The 14,619-nt window shown below is 43.2% G+C and overlaps 1 pseudogene; it reads left to right on the top strand.

Annotated features, from left to right (window-relative positions):
- The first annotated feature begins 1,992 nt into the window (after positions 1-1,992).
- LOC103693536 (developmental pluripotency-associated protein 5A pseudogene) lies at positions 1,993-2,351 on the top strand (annotated as a pseudogene).
- Positions 2,352-14,619: the final 12,268 nt, after the last annotated feature.

The raw sequence follows: 14,619 nt of genomic DNA, 5'->3' as shown, positions 1-14,619 counted from the left end.
CCAACACAAGATCTGCCAACAGTCCAGAGTGGCACTCCTAACTGAGGAGCTACCTACGACTGATGGCTTCTAGGGTAGGGAGACTCAGTTCTCATTAAGGGTGTAACTGCTAGCTGTCCAACAATAGTCCAGCAGATGGCCCCAAACCAGAAACACGTAGAAAGCACAAACTGGACCCAACTGGTCCTTTAAAGAGAGGAAGAAAGTTGGTATGGTGGCACACCCTTAGTCTCAGCTCTTGAGAGACAGAGACAGGCAAGTCCCTGTGAGTTTGAAGCCATCCTGGTTTACATAGTGAGTTCCAAGACAGTGAGACCCTGTTCCAGAGAGAGAGGCAGGGGAGGAGTATGGGGTGGGGGGGGAATGAAGTTGGAATAGGGACATGGGGAGGTGTTGGATCTGGGAATTCTCAAAGAATTAATAAAAATATTTTTAAGAGCAAAACAATAACAAAAAAGAAGTGAAAGAGAACGTATAAGGCATAAGACTGGGGAAAGAGCTGTTACGTACTATTTTCTGGGCATGACGTATCATGATCTCTGTAGTCACTGGAGTTGCCTTTAGTGAGCCTGGGTAAGACTTGACATATTTATAGTTAATCATGTATGGATCTGGGAAGGGTTCACTGGGAAGCCTACCCTCTTTGCTGAACTATTGGCTGTGATGAATCCTGGAGGAGGAATGGCTATTTTGTCCCCACTAATGAGCCCATGGTCAAAGAGATGGCCTGATAAAACTCAATAGATAACAGGACAAAAATTCATACACACAGGAAAGAAACTTGAAGTGAGGAGGGTGGTAGTGGGAGAAGGGAAACAGAAGAGAATTGAGAGTAAACAGAATGCACTGTCTACATGTGTGCATTGCCAAAGAGCAAATACAATTAAAGCTACTTTCACTTTTTACATTTCAAATGATATCTCCCTTCCTGGTTACCCCTCTATAAATCCCCCATGCCACCCTCCCTCTCTCCCTTCTCTTTGCCTTTGCTCCTTCACCCTCTCACTCACTCCTGCCTCACCCCCCTAGCATCCCCTATACTGGGTCATCAAGCCTTTCTCTCCTCCCATTGATGTCAGATAAGGCCATCCTCTGCTACATATGTATCTGGAGTCCTGGCTTCCTCCATGTATACTCTTTGGTTGGTGGGTTAGTCCCTGGGAGCTTTGGGGGTTCCAATTAGTTGATACTGATCTTCCTTTGGGGTTGCAATCCCCTTCAGCTCCTTCAGTCCTTCCCCTAACTCTTCCACTGGGGTCCCCAGCCTCAGTCCAATGGTCGGCTGTGAGTATCCACACCTGTATTGATCAGGTGCTGTTAGAACCTCTCAGGGTAAAGCTATTTTTTAAAAGCAAAGAATAAGGGACATAAGTGTGTGAGCGTGCACGCACATGCACACACACACACACACACACAAAACCTATGTGAAGGTACATCAGACATCTCAACTAGGCCAGCAAACTTGCTGTAAAAAAACAGAGAGTGAATACTTTGAATGAATAAATGTTCAACACCCTTAGTCATTAGGGAAATGCAAACCGAAAGGACTCTGAAATTCCAGCTTATACTTGTCAGAAGGGCTAAGGTCACTAACACTAGTGACAGCTCATGCTGGCAAGAAGGTAGAGCAAATATAGAGCATTACTGGTGGGAATGCAAACTTGTACAGTCACTATGGAAATCAATATGGTGGGTTCCTCAGAAAATTGGGACTCAATCTACCTCAGGATCTACCTATTCTACTCGGGAAGACACCCCCAAAGGATGCTCCATCCTAACACAAGGACACTTGCTCAACTATGTTCATTGTGGCTTTATTCATGATAGCCAGAAACTGGAGAGAACCTGGCTGTTCCTCAATCGAAGAGTGGATAAAGGAAATGTGGTGATGATTTACACAGTGGAATGTTAAAGAAAAGTGACATCCATGGGCCAGCAAGGTTAAGCCTGACCTAGCCTTCCCTGGAATCTGGTTCCTTGCCAGCAATTAAGATGGGAACCCTTGTGACCCGTAAAGATATCCCCCCAGGGGTGAAAGTTCCTGAAGACCTGAAAGATCCACAAGTATTCCCAGTCCACGCACTGGTGCTAAAAATCTCTGTTTAGCCCACAGAAATCTCGAATGCCTCACATGGACCAGGTGAGCCAGGCCATGTTTGAGCTGAAGATTCTGGAATCTTCCAGACTTACCGAGGTCTTAATTTATGTCTCTTACAGCAAGCTTCAGGCTAAATGGATGCTTCAGTCCATGGCTGAGAGGAATGCTCAAGCTGGAGGAAGCCATGAAGACCCTGGAACTGGGCCAGTATTTGGAGAGAAGCCAGTTTCAAGTCAATGTGACTCCCACCTAGACACAGATTAAACTGTGGCCAGTGTTTGGTTCTGGCGTGATTTTTAACTTTGTTATATCCTTTATAGTCTAACAAGATATTCCTGGATGCCTGCTGTGCATTCTGATGAGAATAGCTCTTTTCCAAGGTTATTATTCTAACTATATAATAAAATTTAAATGATTAAAAAGTGACATCACAAAATTTGTGGGCAAATAGATAGAACTACTAAAAATAAAATCATTCTTAGTGAGGTAACCCAAACCCAGAAAGATAAATGCAGTATGTGTTCACTTGGAAGTGGATATTAGCCATTAAGTAAATGATAACCAAGCTACAGTCTATAGAGCCAGAGAGGTTATGTGAAGAGGTCTACAGGGGACACATGGATCTCCTGGGTGGGGGGCATAGAATAGATTTTATAGGCAGACTGGAGACATGTGGGGATTGGACCAGGGAGATCAGGTGAGGGGGGAGATACGGTGGAGGAAGAGAGCATAGAGAGAAACAGAATTGGGGGACATTTGGGAGGTAATGTAGAAGCCTAGTTTAGTGGGAAATTCCTATAACCTATAAAGGTATCCTAATGAGGGCTCCTGGGAGTAGGGGATACTTAGTCTCAACTACCCTCCCCTTCATCAAGTCCCTTCATCACTTGCAGCTAGGTGAGGCTTCCATTGGTTGGACCAGACTGCATTCACTGAGTTGTTGGCATGGGGGGGGGGGGTCCAGTGGAAATCCCCAAACAACCCAGGCTGTTGCTAAGACGAAGGGTTGCCATCTGCAAATAGACAGTGCGACCCCATTGCTGAGGACAGCACCCACACAACTCACTGACCGTGGAGGAGTCAGCTGGTGCCTACATGGAGCCTTCATTCCATGTTCTGGTGCCTTTGGTGTGAGAAGGGTCTCTGCAAGCCACGGAAAGAGAAAGGTAGACACCTACCCACTCACAAACCTTTGACCTGCAATCGGTCCGGCCTGCAAAACATGATAGGGCGATGGTGGCACAGAACTTGTGGGAGTGGCCAACCAATGTCTGATTTGACTTAAGGCCCATTCCATGAGAATAAACCCATGCCTGACAATGCTTGGGTAACCAAGAACCAGAAACCAAGTACCCAGAGACCTAGAGTAAAACAAAAACAAAAAAACAAAAAAACAAAAACAAAAAAAAAACTGCTGGACTGGAAAAAAAAGTCAATAAAATACGTCTTAACGATATTTTGTTATACTCACAGTTCAGTGCCTTATTCAGGCATCCCCAGACAGACTTCCTTCAGCAACAAATGGAAACAGACACAGAGACCCACAGACAGAGACATTATGCAGACATAGTGTCTAAATTGGAGGTCTCAGGGCTGGAGAGATGGCTCAGGGGTTAAATTGGAGATCTCCATCAAGTCCCTTCCCTCAAAGCTCAGGGAATCAATTCCACAGAAGAGGAAATTGTAAGAGTCAAAGGGGTTAGAAGATGCCAAGTAAACAGGCTCCTCTGAATCAACTAAGCAAGGCACATTTGAGCTCAGAGACAGCAGCAAACCCAGAGCCTATACAGGTCAACCAGGTCCTCTGCATATGTAGTACAGCCATTAGCTAAGTGTTTTTATAGGACGCCTGAATATGAGAATGAGTGGCTCTCCGACTCCTGTTTCTAATCTTGGGGCTCTTTTCCTCTTGTGGGGTTGCCATGTCCTCCTTTGATATACTACTTCTTGCTCCATCTAATTGTATTTTATTTTTGCAACATTTAGTTGTACTCTCTGTTCTTTTTCTAATGAGGAGTGGATTTGGAGAGGAGAGGAGGTGGGGAGGAACAGAGGGGAGCAGAGGGAAGGAAATTATGTTAAAAATTTATTATATGATAAAAGAATCTATTTTCACGAAAAGAAAATAAAGAGAGTCAAAGAATTAATATTCTGGGTAAGTTTTCAAGGCACAGGACCTTGGTTGGAATTACCCACCTCATCCTAGATGAATAGACACAGAGAACAGACCAACTGGAAGGACTCTAATACAATTTTATTTGGAAAGATAGTAAATAAATTTGTCCAGAAGTATTCCAGGAAAACTGCATACTAGACATTAAAATTAACATTTATCACAATATTCAAATGTCACAAATTTTATCCCCCCTTTGATTTTTTTTTCAGTATTTTAAAAGTGTAAGAACCATTTTTAGGTGTTGGACCTCTCCAGGCAGAGGGTGAAGCAAGGCTCCATCTGAAGTCATCTAAAAGTCAGCCATCAAGCCTACATTGGATACATCAGGATTTTCCTAACTGGAATACTGTGATGTTTTGTGTCTGGCTCTTAGAACTGGTTTATCTAAAAATTAAAAGGCTTTCTACTCTCTGAGTTCTTTGGTTGCCGTTGATTAAACTTGACGTTTGTGTTCCTGTCCTGAGGGCAGCTTCGATATCAGACTCTTGGAGAGAAAATGAAATTTCCCTTAACATTCTTAGCTCATTAGAAAACCATATTCATCTTATATAACCCAACAATCCACATATTGCCCAATAACCCAACCTAAAAGGAGTAGCTAGGTCTTACCTTTCTAAATGCTATCCTAGATAGTCTAGGTTTCTTATCATCCGAAAATATTCCAGTGTGTTCCTCGGAAAGGCAACAGCACCGCCTTTTCAAACATAACCAAAGGAAGCTATCACATCAAGCAACGACTGTGAAAACAATTCCCTGGAATCATTAATTTCATGATGAGTTTATTATCCAGACACTGTTCAAACTTCCACTTTTCCTACACCCTTTCCTCTCAATTCATGTTTAATTGTTAACATAAAGTCCAAGTGTAGTAAGTTGCTATGCTTCTTACTATTTTTTAAAGTTTGTAATTATCCACTACCTACTTTTTTTTTACATTTTTCAATCTGTTAAATAAATAAATAAATAACCCTGTAGTTTCTCACCTATTCACGTGTCTTTTTTTTCTTATTACTACTTTTTTTTTTTTTTACAGTTCAGTCATTGCCCTCCTCCCAGTCTGCCCTCCCATGGTTCCTTGTCTCCAAAAGGATGTGCTCCCCACCCCACCTCACCTCTCCCCACCCCCATGCCAGGCCTCCCCACTCCCTGGGGCCTCAAGTCTTTTGAAGGTTAAGCACATTTCTCCCACTGAGACCAGACCAGGCAGCCCTCTGCTGTATATATGTCAGGGGCCTCGGACCAGCTCCTGTATGCTGCCTGGTTGGTGGCTCAGTGTCTGAGAGATCTCAGAAGTTAGTTGAAACTGCTGCTCTTTGTCTTCTTATGGGATCGCCCTCCTCCTGAGCTTCTTCCAGCCATTCCCTAACTCAACTACAGGGGTCTCCAACTTCAGCCCAATGGTTGGGTGTAAGTATCTGCATCTGACTCTCTCAGCTGCTTGTTGGGCCTCTCAGAGACGGCCATGCTAGCCTCCCATCTGTGAGCACACCATAGCATCAGTAATAGTGTCAGGCCTTGGAGCCTCCCATTGAGATGGATCCCAAGTTGGACCAGTCATTGGACTGCTTTTCCCTCAGTCTCTTCTTCATTTTTGTCCCTGCAGTTCTTTTAGACAGGAACAATTCTGGGTCAGAGTTTTTGACTGTGGGACGGCAACCCCATAACTCCATTTGATACCCTGTCTTTCTATAAGTTCCCACTCCCTACTGTTGGGCAATTTAAATAAGGTCCTCCCTTTGAGTCCGTCCAGGTCTCTGTACATTCTAGAGGGTCCCCTTGCCTCCCACCGCCTGAGAGGTTGCATGTTTCTATTCAGTCTGCTGGCCCTCAGGGCTTCTCTCGTCTCCCCCGCCCAAAAGTGATTATGTTCCCCTCCTCCCCTCTCCACCGAAATCCCTCCTTCTCTCTGCCCTCTGTGATTGCTTTCTTTTCCTTCCCAAGTAGGATTGAAGCATCCTCACTTGGGCCCTTCTGCTTGTTAACCTTCTTAAGTTTTGTGGATTGTATTCTAGGTATTTTTTGGCTAATATTCACTTATTAGTGAGTATATTTGTTGTGGTAAAAATAAAAAGGACATGACTTGTTCCCACACTTGCATGCCCTCGTGGTCACTCTCTCGATAGTTCCGGCTCCAGCGGGCCATTGAAAGTATCGCTAGTCTCAGCGGCTCCACGCTGCCCCCATCTACTTTCTGACAGGCTGTCTGCGAGCCATTCCAACATGGCACCCTGTCAGGATCCCCCACCCTCATTCACAGCTTTCTTGGCTGGTTTCTACCACGCCAGGAATACACATCCCAGTTCCGTGGTGGGCCCTGTGTGTCCCACCACCATACACTCTCTTGAACATGAAAGAACACATCACAATTGATAAGGTATAATCTGCCCATCTAGATAACACAAAATCCTGTACACACCCATCCCTTAAGAATAGTCATATCAGGGTTGGGGATTTAGCTCAGTGGTAGAGTGCTTGCCTACCAAGCGCAAGGCCCTGGGTTCGGTCCCCAGCTCCGGAAAAAATAAATTAATAAATTAATAAATTAATTAAATTAAAAAAAAGAATAGTCATATTAACCTGCAACTATCTACAGGGAAGAATCTTAACATCTGCCACCATGTTCTCTCAGCTACTTTTTTTCTCACTCCGGTCTCCTTGGCCTCTCTGAAACTTTTCTCCCACCCTTCCTTCTCATCCAATGACAGGCCTTGTTCTATCCTGTACCTGCCTTCACCTGCATAATGACAGCAACCTATATATATTCCATGCATGTTCTTTTGGGTCTGAGTTACCTCACTCAGAATGATACTTTCTAGTTCTATTCATTTGCCTGCAAAACTCATGATGTCCTTGTTGTTAATAGCTGAACAGTATTCCATTGTGTAAATAAACCACATATTCTGTATCCATTCTTCTGCTGTGGGACATCTGGGTTGTTTCCAACTTCTGGCTATTCAGATAAGGCCGCTATAGACATAATGAGGCTTGTGCCCCTGTGGACGTACAGGACATATTTTTACCCATTTTTTTAAAATTTATTTATTGTATTTACATGAGTACACTGTAGTCTTCAGACACACCAGAAGAGGGCATCAGATCTCATTACAGATGGTTGTGAGCCACCATGTGGTTGCTGGGAATCGAACTCAGGACCTTTGGAAGAGCAGTCAGTGCTCTTAACCACTGAACCATCTCTCCAGCCCTTATGCTCATTTCTACATCTTCACTATAAATGGACAATTGAACATAGAGAGTTGGGTGCATTCTGGTCTGAGTTTATGTATTTACTTTGTGTGCGGGGCTGTTTTGCTCCCATATATATCTGTGTATCTACTACACAAACACATGCCTGGTGCCGGCAGAGATCATCAGATACCCTGATGCTGGAGTTATAGACAGTTACAAGAAGCCATGTGGGTGCTAGGGATTGAGCCCAGGTCTTCTGGAAGAGCATCAGTGTTCCTAACCTCGGAGCATCTCTCCAGGCCCCTGAAGGTTTGTAAAGAGTACTTTACAGAAAGTGAGCACTACTGAGGTCTCCGACTTTGATCTAGATTCTGATCTCGATTATGTGTATTAAGCATAAGTGTGATGCTGCACGTGGTCTTTCAAGGCTCTTATAAAATCGAGTCTATTGTTTAAACACAAACAAGGCATCTTTGAAATACAATTCACCCGAACACAGTGTGTTCTTGAGATGATACAGGTGAACACACAAAACTTAAACACAGAACACATTCCAATATGTAGTCCCTGGGTTTCCTCCTGCCAATACGGCATCATATTCAAGGACTGTGTCTGCCTTGGTTAGGGTTTCACTGCTGTGAACAGACACCATGACCAAGGCAACTTTTATAAGGACAACATCTAAGTGGGGCTGGCTTACAGGTTCAGAGGTTCAGTTCATTATCATGAAGGCGGGAACATGGCAGTGTGCAGGCAGGCATGGTGCAGGAGGAGCTGAGAGTTCTACATCTTCTTCTGAAGGCTGCTAGAATCCTGGCTTCCAGGCAGCTAGGATGAGGGTCTCAAAGCCCACACCCACAGTAACACACCTACTCCAGCATCGTCACACCTCCTAACAGTGCCACTCCCTGGGCCAACCACACAGAAACCATGACAGTGTCCTTTTTTTGCTGCTTTACCTCTATGGCCTTTGCAGTCCACATTGGGCTGGTGCCAGTGACATCCTTGGCAGAGCAAAACACCACAGGGACAGCGATGAGAACCTGCTATTCCTGATTTTTTTTTCTAACCACATTTAAAGCTTAGCAATAAGTATAAGCCTCTTAGAATCGAGCCTTTCCTCTCTGTGACTTGAGATGTTTCATTCTTAAGGTTTTATTGTTATGGCGAACTATTAAGTAAATCCATTGAACAGTTCCTTAAGACCCAAAATTAACCGAATCTAGGAACTACTGTGTTCAAAGTGAATCCAGAGCTGATCAAGTTGACAATAGATAGAAGTGGTTGCAATAGCCTGCTGCCTTTGAGGTGTGCATCTTTCTATATGAGCCTTTCTATTTCAAGAAAGCAAAAAAAAAAAAAAAAAAATCCAAACTTCCCAAGTGAATGATGGGAAATAAAAAAAAAGGGGTAGATCTGAATGATCTATTTCTCAATTCCTGAATTGTTGCTTACCAAGTTAATATTATCTTAAGTGCCAAAGGGCACAGTTTGACTCAAAGACCTGGGAAATTCAGGAATCTTCTAGTTCCAAAAGCAAATTTTTCAAATGGCATACATACATACATACATACATACATACATACATACATACATTGACTTTCTTTACTTAGGGAATGGAGTTTCCTCACTGGGGTCACTGCCTGCCTACACAGGTCTCCAGAACCCAAAGGAAAGGGAAGAACCTTCTCCTGCGTCCTTAGGCCAAGCTCAAGGGCCACTGCTCTCACTATAGTGTAAAGTGAGAGAACTTCACAGAGGAGACATGCGTCCTGGATTCAAATGCAAGGCTGATTAGGGAAAGACGTTTATGTTAGGAAGAGGGGAGGAAATAAAGGAAGAAGGGAACAGGAAGGGAAGGAGGGGAGCAGGAAGTAAAGAAGGTGTGAAGAAAAAATTCTAAAGTGTAGGCTAGTACCTTCATGAATCTAATGTGTCAGGCTCAGGAAATGGTCCGGTTTAAGGTAAGGGTGAGACGCTGTATACATGAAGTATGTATACATACTAACTGCCAGACGTTCAACTGTTTCTGCTCATTCACATGGGATTTAGTGTGCAAGGCCACTCTTTAACATTCCTATTTGATAAAGGAACAGAGAGTCAGAAAGTCCCAGATATTTGCTCAATGTTCCAGAACTCAGAAATTACACTCGATCTGTTGCCAAAAATAAATCTTCTCAACAACGCACCAAAATCTTTTCTTCAGGGCTAAGACTGCCTTTGAAGGAGATGTTTTCCCATTGCTCCTTCTTTTTCTCCTTTAAACCTTTTCCTTAATTCTTTGAGAATTGGATACAATGTATTCTGATCAGATTAACCCACTTTGCTCCCCTTTTACTCCCAGATCTACTTCCCCTCCCTACTTCATGTCTCTATTTAAAAACAACTGAGTCCACTTTGTGCTGTCCATATTCTCCTGGGTATAGGGCCATCCACTGGAGCATGGTCAGCCTGTCAGGGGCCACACTCTTAAAGAACACTGACTCTCCTTCCCCAGAACCACCAACTGTTAACACTTTCTCAGCTAGGGGTGACAGCTCTCTCCCATCCAGGCTAGAATACTGACTGTGTTGATCTGGTTCAGCTCTTGTGAAGGCAACCAAGGCTACGGTGAGCTCATGAGTTAGTTGTCCATTCACGACCAGAAGACACTGCTTTGGTCAGGTCTTCTCGGATCTTTGGCTTAAGAAGCTATTTCTTAATAAAGGAAAAATTCGAGGTCTGAAGGATTAGAAAGGGACTCACGCATTTCAACAAGCTAATCACGGGGAACAGAAATCTGACAGCTCCTCCGGCCAACTGAATCCTGAGCTATTCCTTGAGCAAGCATGTACTGTGACGTCGCTAAAGATAATCAGAGGAACACAGACTGTTAGAATAAAATAGAATCTTTAACTTTTAAAAGCTAAAACTAGAGTCGGATGCCTTTTTCAGGAAACTGTAGACTACAGAACGAAAGCATAATGTCCATCTACACTTTCCAGTAGCATCCCATCCTCACCAACTTTGCTCTTTATAAATGTGTATGTATGACACCAAAAACTACCTTTGAAAGAAAACTGTGGCCCCGAGAAGGAAAGGATGCATAACATCTGGCTTTTGAAAATAAGATATAAAAAAATTTCTGGACTCATTGAAACTGGGGTTTCCTTTTCTTATCTCTCTACACAGAATTATCAGGCAAATCTCATTTATTCTTCTTCAGAAGGGCTATAAACATAGCACAACACCGAATTTGTGATTTTCCAGACCCCAGCTTGAGCCTCTTCTGGTTTACTTTCTTACGCTGGTAGAAGTGGAGTAGCTGAATTAATCTGTGGAACTGAGCTAAGGGAACATTGACTTGAGTATATGTTTTCTATTATATGCTTTTGCAATTACCTCAGCATAAAGTTCAGAGTATGATATTGGGTTTTCCCATGTAGAAATGTCACCTAGAATTAACCCCATCGCCCACTGGACCAACTCATATAGCATACCAGAATGATGAATCAGGTCCACCAGCCATTTCAGGCCATTAATGTGTTCTAGACAGCATTTATCATTCCATGGCCTTTAGGTCCAATAATAATTTATTACCCAACACCTACACACCTCTTCATAAAGGCACTTCCAGGTAAACCTAGAAGCATAAATATTTCGTAGTTCCAAAACTCAACTAAGGCAATAAAGTTTGTTGTTGTTGTTGCTGCTGCTGCTGCTGCTGCTGCCTCTGCTGCTGCTGCTACTTGCTTTGTTTGTTATTGGCTGTGGCTTGTTTTAGACATAAATTCACAAGAACGAAGAAGACAAGGGAAAAGAATACAGAAATAAAGCTTTGCAAGCAGGAACTTAGTAGATGAGTGGTGAGCACTGATATAGCCAGAGGTAGTGGGGCACATTTAAAGTGGAAGAAGGCTAAGAAGGAATCAGGAAGGATTCCACCACGACCCCCAAGCTGCTGGAATCTGTAGCCTCAAGCATAAGTGATGGCAACGGAAGAGGGTGATTTGAAAGATTTGCTAGGAGTTTGTTTAAGAAGCAATCAAATGGAAATAGTTATTACAGTGAGCTCCACACCACATATACATATGCAAACACATACACATGTACATGTACCTGTACACACATACACATACATAAACACATACATCATATACACATACGCATATACATTTACATATACATACACAAAAACATATACTTCATATACATATACATCAATCATATACATATACGTCATATACACAAATACATATACACACCCCAGCATGACTATGGTGGAAAAAGTCTGGCTTCAACAAGTATATGGAACATCTGGCCATCCTATACTTTATTCCAAAAATGAAAATGGCTACAAGCTTTTTGAAAAAAAGATCAGAGAATTTCTTTTAGAAGTAACATTTGCATATCTAAGAAATAAATGTTGACCTTTGCATTTTATACCCAAACCATGCTTAGAACAAACAAAAACTAATTCAACAGAGTGGACACATGACTTAGTAGCTATACAACAGCACGTGCTATTCTCATTCTTGATCAGAGTCTGGTTCCCAGCACCCACAGCTCACAGTCAACTATAACTCCAACTCCAGAGGATCTGATGCCCTTTTATGGTCTCAGCGGATGCCTGTATGTATACGCACATGCACAGAAATGTAAATAAAAGTAAATATTTTAGAACTACAGATAGACATGAAACATTCACGATGGTTTTTCCTGTGATAATTCCACACAGGAAACTTGGTGGGTTGTCATCAGAAGGAGAATAAACACAAAATCTGTGGTAGATTCATGTCGACTACCATCCATCGATGAAAAGGAACAAACTACTCAAGCATGCAAAGCAGGAGATGAATCTCACAAGCATTCGCTTTCATGGAACTTCTCGCAGACGAGTATATACCATATGGCTTCCTGTATGTGAAATTCTAGAGCAGGCAGACCTAATTGAAGGTAAGGGTGGTAAAAAGGAGCACTGATAGCTTCTGGAAGGTGGGGTGAGGGTTGACTGGAAGAGACCTTCAGGCTCATTCTTGTTTGATAATGACGGTCTGAATCATAACAGAGCCTTAGGGACGACAGACCTATTTGTCAAAAATTCAGGGAGTGTGCATGTAGATATGTGTGTTTGGGCCTATATAAATTTATATCAAAACAAAAAAGATGCCGAGCTGTCCTTGATGGAATGTATATCTAAGTAGGGAGTGCTCTCATGCTTGCAGTTTGCTTTAAGTGCATCAAAAATGAGATGGTTTCCTATAGTGTAAAGAGATAAGTGGATAGATACAAGGTAAAGCAAGGATAGAACAGAATCTAGGTAGTAAGCATATTGGTGTTTGTTATAAAACTTGCTATAGACCCGCGGATCCCGGCCCGCAGCAGCTCTCTGCTCCCAGACCCGGTGAGAGAGAGACCCAACCGCCTGGTCAGGTGGGCACTCCTGAGGCTGCAGAGTGGAAGAGACCACCAACACTGCTCACACCTGCCCACATCCCTGGCCCAAGAGGAAACTGTATAAGGCCTCTGGGCTCCCGTGGGGGAGGGCCCAGGAGCGGCAGGACCCCTGCCAGAGACACCGCCGGACCCTGAAGGAAACAGACCGGATAAACAGTTCTCTGCACCCAAATCCCGTGGGAGAGAGAGCTAAACCTTCAGAGAGGCAGACAAGCCTGGGAAACCAGAAGAGACTGCTCCCTGCACACACATCTCGGACGCCAGAGGAAAAAGCCAAAGACCATCTGGAACCCTGGTGCACTGAAGCTCCCGGAAGGGGCGGCACAGGTCTTCCTGGTTGCTGCCGCTGCAGAGAGCCCGTGGGCAGCACCCCAGGGGCGAACCTGAGCCTCGGGACCACAGGTAAGACCAAATTTTCTGCTGCAAGAAAGCTGCCTGGTGAACTCAAGACACAGGCCCACAGGAACAGCTGAAGACGTGTAGAGAGGAAAAACTACACGCCCGAAAGCAGAACACTCTGTCCCCAGAACTGACTGAAAGAGAGGAAAACAGGTCTACAGCACTCCTGACACACAGGCTTATAGGACAGTCTAGCCACTGTCAGAAATAGCAGAACAAAGTAACACTAGAGATAATCTGATGGCGAGAGGCAAGCGCAGGAACCCAAGCAACAGAAACCAAGACTACATGCCATCATCAGAGCCCAATTCTCCCACCAAAACAAACATGGAATATCCAAACACACCAGAAAAGCAAGATCTAGTTTCAAAATCATATTTGATCATGATGCTAGAGGACTTCAAGAAAGACATGAACACACTTAGGGAAACACAGGAAAACATTAATAAAGAAGTAGAAGCCTACAGAGAGGAATCGCAAAAATCCCTGAAAGAATTCCAGGAAAACACAATCAAACAGTTGAAGGAATTAAAAAGGGAAATAGAAGCAATCAAGAAAGAACACATGGAAACAACCCTGGATATAGAAAACCAAAAGAAGAGACAAGGAGCTGTAGATACAAGCTTCACCAACAGAATACAAGAGATGGAAGAGAGAATCTCAGGAGCAGAAGATTCCATAAAAATCATTGACTCAACTGTCAAAGATAATGTAAAGCGGAAAAAGCTACTGGTCCAAAACATACAGGAAATCCAGGACTCAATGAGAAGATCAAACCTAAGGATAATAGGTATAGAAGAGAGTGAAGACTCCCAGCTCAAAGGACCAGTAAATATCTTCAACAAAATCATAGAAGAAAACTTCCCTAACCTAAAAAAAGAGATACCCATAGACATACAAGAAGCCTACAGAACTCCAAATAGATTGGACCAGAAAAGAAACACCTCCCGTCACATAATTGTCAAAACACCAAACGCACAAAATAAAGAAAGAATATTAAAAGCAGTAAGGGAAAAAGGTCAAGTAACATATAAAGGCAGACCTATCAGAATCACACCAGACTTCTCGCCAGAAACTATGAAGGCCAGAAGATCCTGGACTGATGTTATACAGACCCTAAGAGAACACAAATGCCAGCCCAGGTTACTGTATCCAGCAAAACTCTCAATTAACATTGATGGAGAAACCAAGATATTCCATGACAAAACCAAATTTACACAATATCTTTCTACAAATCCAGCACTACAAAGGATAATAAAGGGTAAAGCCCAACATAAGGAGGCAAGCTATACCCTAGAAGAAGCAAGAAACTAATCGTCTTGGC

The sequence above is a fragment of the Rattus norvegicus genome, chromosome 11, assembly GCF_036323735.1.
Source record: "Rattus norvegicus strain BN/NHsdMcwi chromosome 11, GRCr8, whole genome shotgun sequence".
NCBI lineage: Eukaryota > Metazoa > Chordata > Mammalia > Rodentia > Muridae > Rattus > Rattus norvegicus.
The sequence above is the reverse complement of the archived record's forward strand: the minus strand, read 5'-3'. Positions and strand labels throughout refer to the sequence as shown.